The sequence below is a fragment of the Sinocyclocheilus anshuiensis genome, unplaced genomic scaffold, assembly GCF_001515605.1.
Source record: "Sinocyclocheilus anshuiensis isolate Anshui unplaced genomic scaffold, SAMN03320099.WGS_v1.1 scaffold54, whole genome shotgun sequence".
NCBI lineage: Eukaryota > Metazoa > Chordata > Actinopteri > Cypriniformes > Cyprinidae > Sinocyclocheilus > Sinocyclocheilus anshuiensis.
In genome coordinates this window covers 452,205-461,621 of record NW_015547654.1, presented here as the reverse complement: position 1 = coordinate 461,621, position 9,417 = coordinate 452,205, and positions in this window count along the sequence as shown.

Below are 9,417 nucleotides of genomic sequence, written 5' to 3'. Positions count from 1 at the left end.
CGAGTCCCGTCGGATTGCATCGGCTGTGGGGATGAAGACCACAACTCCCATGATTCCACACTCAGTCACTGCGTCATCAAACTACGCCTTTGTCTCTTTGTTTATTTTCAATACGCGCCCTCTAGCAGCGAAAAATGACATATTGTGCCTTTAAATTATAAAAAAAAATATTGCTCAAGTCAATATATGATTAATGGGTAAATAATGTGAATAGTTTAAGTCTAGATAGGCTAATGAAATGGCCTAAAATATGTTAAGATAAAATGTTTGCAGGAATAATATAATATAATATAATATAATATAATATAATATAAATAAAAAAAAAAACAAAAAACATTTCCATTCCCAACATCAAATAGAGGTTTATAAATGTGTTTATGAACGTAAAATTAGCAGACATTTATATTTGTTTCACAATACAATATTTGAATGTTCACTTAAGGCATACATCCCATGATGTGACTTAAGGCCCGTTCACACCAAGAAAGATAAGAAAGTGATTCCAACAATATCGTTTCTCTGTGCTTTTATCATTATAGTTGTGGTGCGGACTCTACTCTTCTTTAATATTGAGAACGATTTTTAGAACTATATCTTTATCGTTATCTTTATAGTTATCGTCCTTGGTGTGAACAGGCCTTAAAGGCACAATATATAATTTTTCGCCACTAGAGGGTGCGTATTCAAAATAAACAAAGAGACAAAGGTGTAGTTTGATGACGCCGTGACTGAGTGTGGAATCATGGGAGTTGTGGTCTTCATCCCCACAGCCGATGCAATCCGAGGGGACTCGGGCAGAAATCATGTTCATGTTCAATGATTTATTAACGTAGTAGAATGAAGCAGGGTGAGGCTGAAAGCCGTCGAAGCGAAACGAGGCTGCTGAACGAGTGCGACACATGGCTTGAAAGCAGTGGAGCTTTTATTATGCCACAGTCGACCGCTTCCGCTCCTTCCGGTCGTGTGTATGTGGGAAAAAACAAGCAGCGCTGTTTTATCATACTAGATACATTTGAAATTCTGTTATAATGCTACTCTGTGCGGTCGTCACCTGTCTAATAAAACACACAACATATTAAAGCGTCTTTGGTGTTTCCATGTTTTCTACAAAACAAAACCGGAAATCGAGGGGTTATGACGTCATTGGCAGGCGACACAATGACACTATGGACACGGTCCGTGTCACTAGTTAAAATTGCTTATTTCTCTGGATTTAAACATTATTCGAAACATTTGGGATAATGTAAGTACACAAGTCAGCAAAATATATAACACTGTTCTAGTGGTTTTTGGATATTTTAATTAAAAAATCTTACATATTGTGCCTTTAATGCTCATTCTTTCAGGTTTTAGAATTTTAAGCTGAAAAGTCTATATGAAAATGACCATAGCCTATCCATTGGCATTTTTCTCCTCCTTGCTTATATGTTTAATGTATTACCCTCTGTAAATTAATTTGATCATTATGTCAACAGCATGAAAGCCCAAAATCATCTGCTGGATTTGCATTCCTTTTTACTATGAATAAAGCAATTTGACTTTAATTCCCCTCTTAACATACACATATGGCATACTTTAGCGATTTTATTGGGTTTGTAACATTGCCAAAAGCAGATTCCATGATCATTGAAAGTAATGGGAATTCATTGTGATGCGCTCATGAATGTCACCAGCTGCTGTGTCTGTGCCTCTGTGGAGAATGTCCAAAAACCTTCATTATCATGCTTAATCATCCATGGAATTGATCCCACTGTAACAGATTGCCTGTGTAAAACACATTGCGCTTAGATGTGTGCACTGTGCACTGAGTCCTATTTAAGAAGTCTAAAGCCCTAAAATGGTCACTTACATTGTTTTTAATCACTGGCCGTTTACACAGACAATAATAGGCTATTATGCTTTGGTCAAATTCTGACTCTAAATGTCATGTAAACACATTAACCTGAATGTCTAGACTCTAGAGATAATATTCTGGTTTTAAGAAATCTGAATCTAACAGATGGAATATGATGCTTGTATTGGTATGAATTTTTTGGGCATGTAAAACATGTCCAATAGCGTACTGTAAGTAAAAGTAGTGAATAGTTCAACCACATTTTGCAGGTAGCCTATTATGCATTTTTCAGTAGGCCTAATGAAGCTATTTTATTGATTATTAGCGGTAAGTGAATCGCAAACATATTTTTCTTGATAATAGGCCTATTTCAACATTAAATACCTACATGTGTAGTGCTGTTTATAATCAGAAGAAGTCCGATTCAATAATGAATGATTCTGTTCGTTTAAAAGAATCGGTCGAAAAGATCCGAAGTCACAACAAGTCATCCTCGGCTTGAATCGACTGAAGCAATTCCAGCATAAATGACTCACTCATTTAACTGAATCACTCATTTAACTGACTCACTCATTTAACTGAATCACTTATTTAACTGACTCACTCATTTAACTGAATCAACTGGGCGGTTCTCCAAACGGTATAGAAACTTCTTCGTGCGTTGTTTTGTACCTTTAAGTATCGAGCACACGACAAACTCACTGTTCACTGTTCAACGAGGTGTTATGACAGTTATTAACAGAAATACGTGGAAAAATATGTAATTTTCTGCAGTGCGAAGATAAAGTGCTTTCAGTGTCGAAGAGTTCCAGCACAATGTGTGCACACACGTACAGGTAAGTGACAACAGGTGTACTGCTAAGTAAAAGCACGCCCATTAATACGACGAGCTGCGTCTCAAATACATTTTGGGGTTTATACATACTCAAATACATACAACAAGGGGTTTATGAAGCCTTAAACTCTCTTTCTTTGTCTTATTAGGCACATTTTTTGTAGCTAGCTTTTGAGTAGCTTGCCCAGCCTTGTCCAAACAAAGGTAACGTTAATTCAAGTGATATTAGGCTAAATACTGTGAAAGTCTGGCTTGAACATTTTTGAAGCATTGATAAGACTCAGTTTGTTTTACTAATATTAAAAAAAACATTAGAAGGACCTCATGGCCTACATTGTGCAATTAAGCGCGCTCCTGTGTGATTTTGTTAAGCACATGAATGAGAATAAATTGAGTTGATTCAGTTACAGAATAAATTGTAGGCTACATGTAGAATGTGCTGATTACGTGTATACAAAAAAAATATTTGAATAGGTGTGAAGCCTGTACATTTTTCCCTCCAAAAAAACCCGTAATCAATCAGAATAAAAATTAATTTAGGAAAGGGATGCTCATTTAAACAGGTTTATTGTATGATAAACCTTTGTATAACGACATAATTTTAGTCATAATAGCTGACACATATGTGGCATTTTAAGAAACAATGCAGATGACAAACCACTTATAAAAATATGTGGCGACTAATATAGCATAATAGAAATTAATGGTGCAGTTTTAGTCTATGCGGTGGAGTGCAGTAACATTTATTTTCCACTAGATGGCAGCCAATATCTTTCGTACTGCACTGACAATTATGTTCGGATAAACTTGCTTTTTCCTTAAAGTTGTCTTTTCTGTAAGATAAGATGTATGTAGGTTACAGATGATGTCTACTGTGATACATATGTGATCATTTCTGTATGAGTGCATGGAATAAATGAAATGGGGTTAGATTGCAGTCAGTGTTGGTAGATTTAAAGTGCACATTACTGCTTATGATACATTCATATGAAGTGAGGAACGAACAGATGTTTAGAGAGCAGCTCTCTTCTTCTTTCACCTTAGATCTTCAGTCTTCACCTTGTGGAAGTTGCCCTCAGCCCGAAAATACTGCATTGTTTGCCTGGTGTATTAATTTGTTCTGGAAGATTGTGTCCTCTTAGAGACAGAGTCTGACTGACTTAAGGAACAGATGGTGTTATTACAAAAACACCAATTAGCGGGAAGTGGGTTGCATCAACACAGCTCTCTGAGCTTCGTGTTGGTGGCCGTCTGTGCCGTGCTGACAGGTTATGTCAGAAAGAAGTGTTCCCGCTGAACAGATTGGGAATGACATATGTCAGGAGCCTTGGCTGTCTAGGGCCCAGCGAGAGAGGTATCCTGGGCCTTTGAGCATTGCTCCTCTTGCCTGCAGGTGAGACCTCATCAGTGTTGTGCTCTCTAAGGGTGTCAAGTCATCTCTACGGTCCCTGCACCCCACCAATCACCGGCAGCAGTGACCGCACGCCTGCCTGCTTCTGTCATTATGTGCTCTGTGGTGTCTGTCAGCAGCTACATGAAATTAGAGCAAAACCTTCTGCTGATTACTACTTCATTCTGCTCTCATTTAAAATGCACGGCCCACCTTATGCTGATGCTTTCGGCCTGCGTGATGTCAATTTATCTGGAAGAGTGCAATAGTTTCATTAACATGCAAACAATACCCTCTGAGAAATCATTTCATCATTGTGTATATTTGAATCTGGCTCATATTCTGATTGCATATCGGTCCCAAGATAATCGTCTTTCACGTCTTTAAATGTAGTGTGTCTCTTTAAAGTCTGTTGTGTGAAAAGGGTCTACATAATGTTGAGACACATCTACACAAACTAAAAGGGGGAGACCGGGGCTAGTTGTCACTGTTTACTCCCCATTTTTGAAAATTACATTTAAAGGCATGACTGTAAAAATGTTACTAGACATTTTCATCATTATTGCCCAGGAATAAAGATGCAGTTCAGTGAACACAGGTTGAGCATTTGTTGTGGGCAAGTTAATGCAATATGTGATGTAAATAGGGAACACAAAATTATGGAGCTCACACATGGATAATGAAAATGGGAAAAATTATATTTCAATCAATGCTTTTGGTGTTTTTTGTGTTCATGTTGTCCTACCAACTTTGTGTTCACTTGCAAAATGTTTGCATTCTCTCACAATATTGTGACTGAAATACACTTTTCCCTTCCATTTCATATTATTTCTATCAACAGTTTTGTTCACTTGCAAAATGTTCGTATTCATCTGAGAAAATGTTTATTTTCAAAACGTTTGCGTACTCCCGTAATACTTTTGCTTCCTCCCCGAGATATTTTGTTTACTCGCGAAAACTTTGAAATTGAAGTAGTTTTTCCTCCAATCTCATATTATTACTTTGCATTTGTTCACAAAACTTTTGCATTCTCTTGCAAAGTGATCGCGTTCCCCCAAGATATTTTGCGTTCACCCACAAAACATTACAGTATAGTTTTTTTCCTCCCATCTCATATTATTTTGCATTTGCTCACATATGTTTTACCTGTGAGAATGCAGAAGGTTTGCAGGTGAATGCAAATGTTCTAGGGGAACGCAAAACTTTTGCTAATAAAAAAAAACAAGAGCATTGCAATATAGTTTTTTCCTTCCATTTCATATTTTTAGCAACACCATATCCTTTTAGGGACTCCATCCAAAGGGTGAACAAGAAACGTCTGTTTATTGACACTGATTTGAAGAATACTCAATTTTATAAAATGAAATGCTAACTAAAGTATAAAACACATATTCCTCAACATAACCATATATATGTTTTTTTTAGCTACATTTCTGATTGCCTCAACATTTATAAACAAAATATATAGAGAGTGATGTGTACCCTAATTAAAAAAAGGGTTTACAACAAATTTCACAAAATCATCCTCAAGACACTTAAAATTGACCACTGTGAGAGAAAATGATTCATGAGACTTTTGCTTCAAAACCTTATTTTTCACTTTACATACAGTATCACCCTTGTGACTGCTTCCCAGTATGAGACAGTTAGCCCCAGTTATTTAGTAGAATGCATATGATGCACTAGTTTTTCATGGCTTTTGAGACATGGCATGTACAGTATCATGTGCTCTTATTAGCACTTGTTGTGAGATGTGTGTGCATTACTGTAAGTAGCTTAGGTAAGAAAGTGTCTGCTAAGGACATAAATGTGCAGATAAATTAACAAGTGCACAGATTTGAATCAGCCATGTAATTCTGCTCCATACACCTTAAAATTGATTGTACCTTTAAGCCCACTCCACAGAAGTGTCATGCATGTATAATTTATTTATCCCACATTTAATATTAATAGCAATCTTGATTGTGCTCCGGCATCCTTTGAGCCAGATTCCCCACCCTGTATTTTACCTTAATACATCTCGGAGCCAGTGATGCTGCCAGACTGCGGCCATCACACACACACGCAAACAGCTGAGTACATCTTTACTGCACGTTAACCTCTTAGCTGTAATAGACTGCCCCTCCTAAACACACAATATCTATCACTTCCCCAGAGAGCCTGTTTTTGGAGTGCTTCCAGAACTTTTTGCTTTACCGGCTAATTGAGGATGACTTCAGACTCCAGAAACACTGCACAGTCCTCTGAGGTTTAATGTGTGTATGTGTGTGTGCGTGTGTGTGAGGTACAGTGGCATGAGCAATAGATCGAAGGTGTTTTTTAAGTCTTCTTGAGACACATAATTTTCGCTGTATTTCTCTTTTGCATTGCAAAAACCGTCCTTATGTCATCAATATGCAAATGGAAAAAATCGCCAAGAGTGCAGTTTTGTGTCCCTGAAGTGCATTCGTTAGAATCTTTTAGCATAATTGATTCTCAGCACTGCAATAAAACTGGTCATTTTGTGAGGCTTCTAAGCCCCATGGGTATGCAGTTGGAGTTCATGGAGTAACTTCCAGCATTAATCATTAAGAAGTGTCCATGCCTGATAGACAGCGTTTGGCCTCCTGAGACGCACACTCACGCTACTATTCCAATAATTGATGTCTGTATAATAACAGGGCGACAGTGGTTCGATTGACCGCCGTCCTTTCCAAATGTTTTCCGATAAAGACTGACTTCTAAGGTTGGCTACTTCTGATATTTACCCTTTTTTTCCCCAGTATTTGATACATTTGAGCCATCAGTTCAAATGCATGCCTGTAGTTACAACTTTCAGAATACTTAAGATGAACAGTATATTGGCATCATATCTGTTATCAGTGTATATTATAGATTTTATTGAAATTAATCCATATCGATATTGAATTGTTCATGCTAATTTAGTTTATTTTTAAATTTAGATCATATGCTCACTTAAAGTTCATCTTTGAAAACAGTCATAGTTAATAAGACTGTTAAATGTAATCTTTACCAAATCTCAAAATGAATATCATAATGTTGTGATGCCTAAATTCACTTGTAGCATTTTAAATGACTGGTTTTGTTTTTTAGTGTTTTATTTATATAAGAGGAAATAGCATAAATTGTAATATCGGCCATTTATCAGAAATGCATATAAATATCAAATAGAATTTGAATATCGTGCATCCCTAAATATTAGTTAAATATTATTATTTTTGTTTTCTTTTGTTGTTTTAGGTGTTGACATTTTACTTATGAATTAAAAGGAAGTGGATTTTATGTTACATCATCCATCCATTCTCCAAACTGCTTATCCTCTGTTGGATTGCAGGACATTGTATCATTTTATCTTATATTTCATTACTGCTTGATAATTAGTATATTAAAATTGAGGAAAAAATTAAGATTCTTTAATAAAACCATTAAAAGCAGATGTGATTCTCTATATCTTCACGTGGGGGTATGTTTGCATTTTTTGCCGTTCTCCACAGAAAGACTGGAGGGAGATGGGGGTCCCAATGAAACCCATCTTTTATTTTCTAATTAAAATCCTCCTCTTTTTGCTCAGGCGCTCCACAACACCTCGACGGAGAGGGGAATTCATGATGTATTGCTGCCTTGCAAATAAAAACGGATCCATCACCTCCACCAGCCATAACCCAGATGGCCAGAAAATTGGCTTTGTGTAGAGATGTGGATTCAGGCATGAATATTAATAGAAGACAGATGTAAACGCATATTAATATCCTTTCACATTTAGGACAGCCTGAAAATTATAGTGCACTCACTTGGGGGAGAAGAAAGGTTGCATCTGGAAAAAAGTGTTTTTTCCTCCTTTTCTTTTTTCTAACGTGATGCCAGTCTTTTGCTGTGCATGTTTGTGTTTGCAGGTCCAGTCCAAGTGTGATATTTTGTCATCTCATGCTGTCATACATGATGTGTCCAAACACAGAAGATTAGAGTAATCAGAAAATGTATAATACACTTGACTTATGTACAATATTTCTCATGTTTGCAGTCTCCTGCTGTGTGAATTGAATGGAGAGAAGCATCAAACACAGACACAAAGGCAGATGGTAAGGTAATGTGATACTGTTTTTGGAAACAAAAGTTATTGCTACATTATGCATGTACTATTTGCATATTTTCTTCACAAAGAAAAGAGTACTTAAATGATTTTGATGCACAATATGGCCAAAAGTATGAACATTTAATTATGGCTTCCACTCTTCTGGGAATGCTTTGTTAGAACATGGCAGCAGGGTCTGTTCACTTTTAGCATTTTAATATTAGTATCTGAGTGTGAAAACAACAATATAAAGTAAACAGACAAATAAAATAAGTTTAATATTACTGTGTGGGTAAAGATTTTGAGGCTGAGTTGAGTTTTACATCACCATTAGATGGCAGTAGTGCTCCTCCTAAAATCAGCTTATGTCACTGAGCACTTTTTTTGTGTTTTTCTTGTCTTTTGCATCTTGCATTTTTCTTTCTATAAATACGGAATGTATGTTGCTTTTCAATGGCATAGAATTTGAATACCTAAAGAGGAGTGCTTAAATATGCTGTGTTTATAGGGAAAGTCTACTCAAAAATCATATCGTCATACAGTGTATTCACCCTCACATTGTTCTAAACCTGTATTCTCTCTTCTGTGGAACATAAATGTATATATCACCGTCATTATTAGGAAAATAGCAGCTTGGACATTCTGCTTGATATCTTTTTTTTTTGTTTTTTTAAAGGGGTCATATGATGCGATTTAAAATTTTTCCTTTCTCTTTGGAGTGTTACAAGCTCTTGGTGCATAAAGAAGATCTGTAAAGTTGCAAAGACTAAAGTCTCAAATCCAAAGAGATATTCTTTATAAAAGTTAAGAGTCAGTCACGCCTACCTAAAACAGCTCGTTCTAACACGCCCCCACATGTCTACGTCACTGTGTGGGAAGATTTGCATAACGCGCCCAAATGTTCACGCAAAGAAAGGAGGCGTAACTTTGATTCTCGCTGTAGTATTGTTGCTGCCGCCGTCGCCACTGCCATGTTATATTTAAAGAATTTGTCACTGATGATTCAAACGCGAGTTTTGAGCAGTGTAGAGTAGCGTTTGTTTGTCGTTTCTCCGATCACAAATGCAGACATGGCTTTGTTTATGCAGCGCGATACGCAAGGCAACGCCTAAAAAGACAGTATAAGTCATTATAATCAGTAATTATGTGCCCACTGGATGCTACAAATGCCTGTTTTGTTGGTTTTGTCTTGTCATGCTGGGACTCTGCGTCACAGTATGGTGAGGGGCGTAACATTTCCGTCACACGCTTGAGGTATTCGGCCAATCACAACGCACTGGATAGCT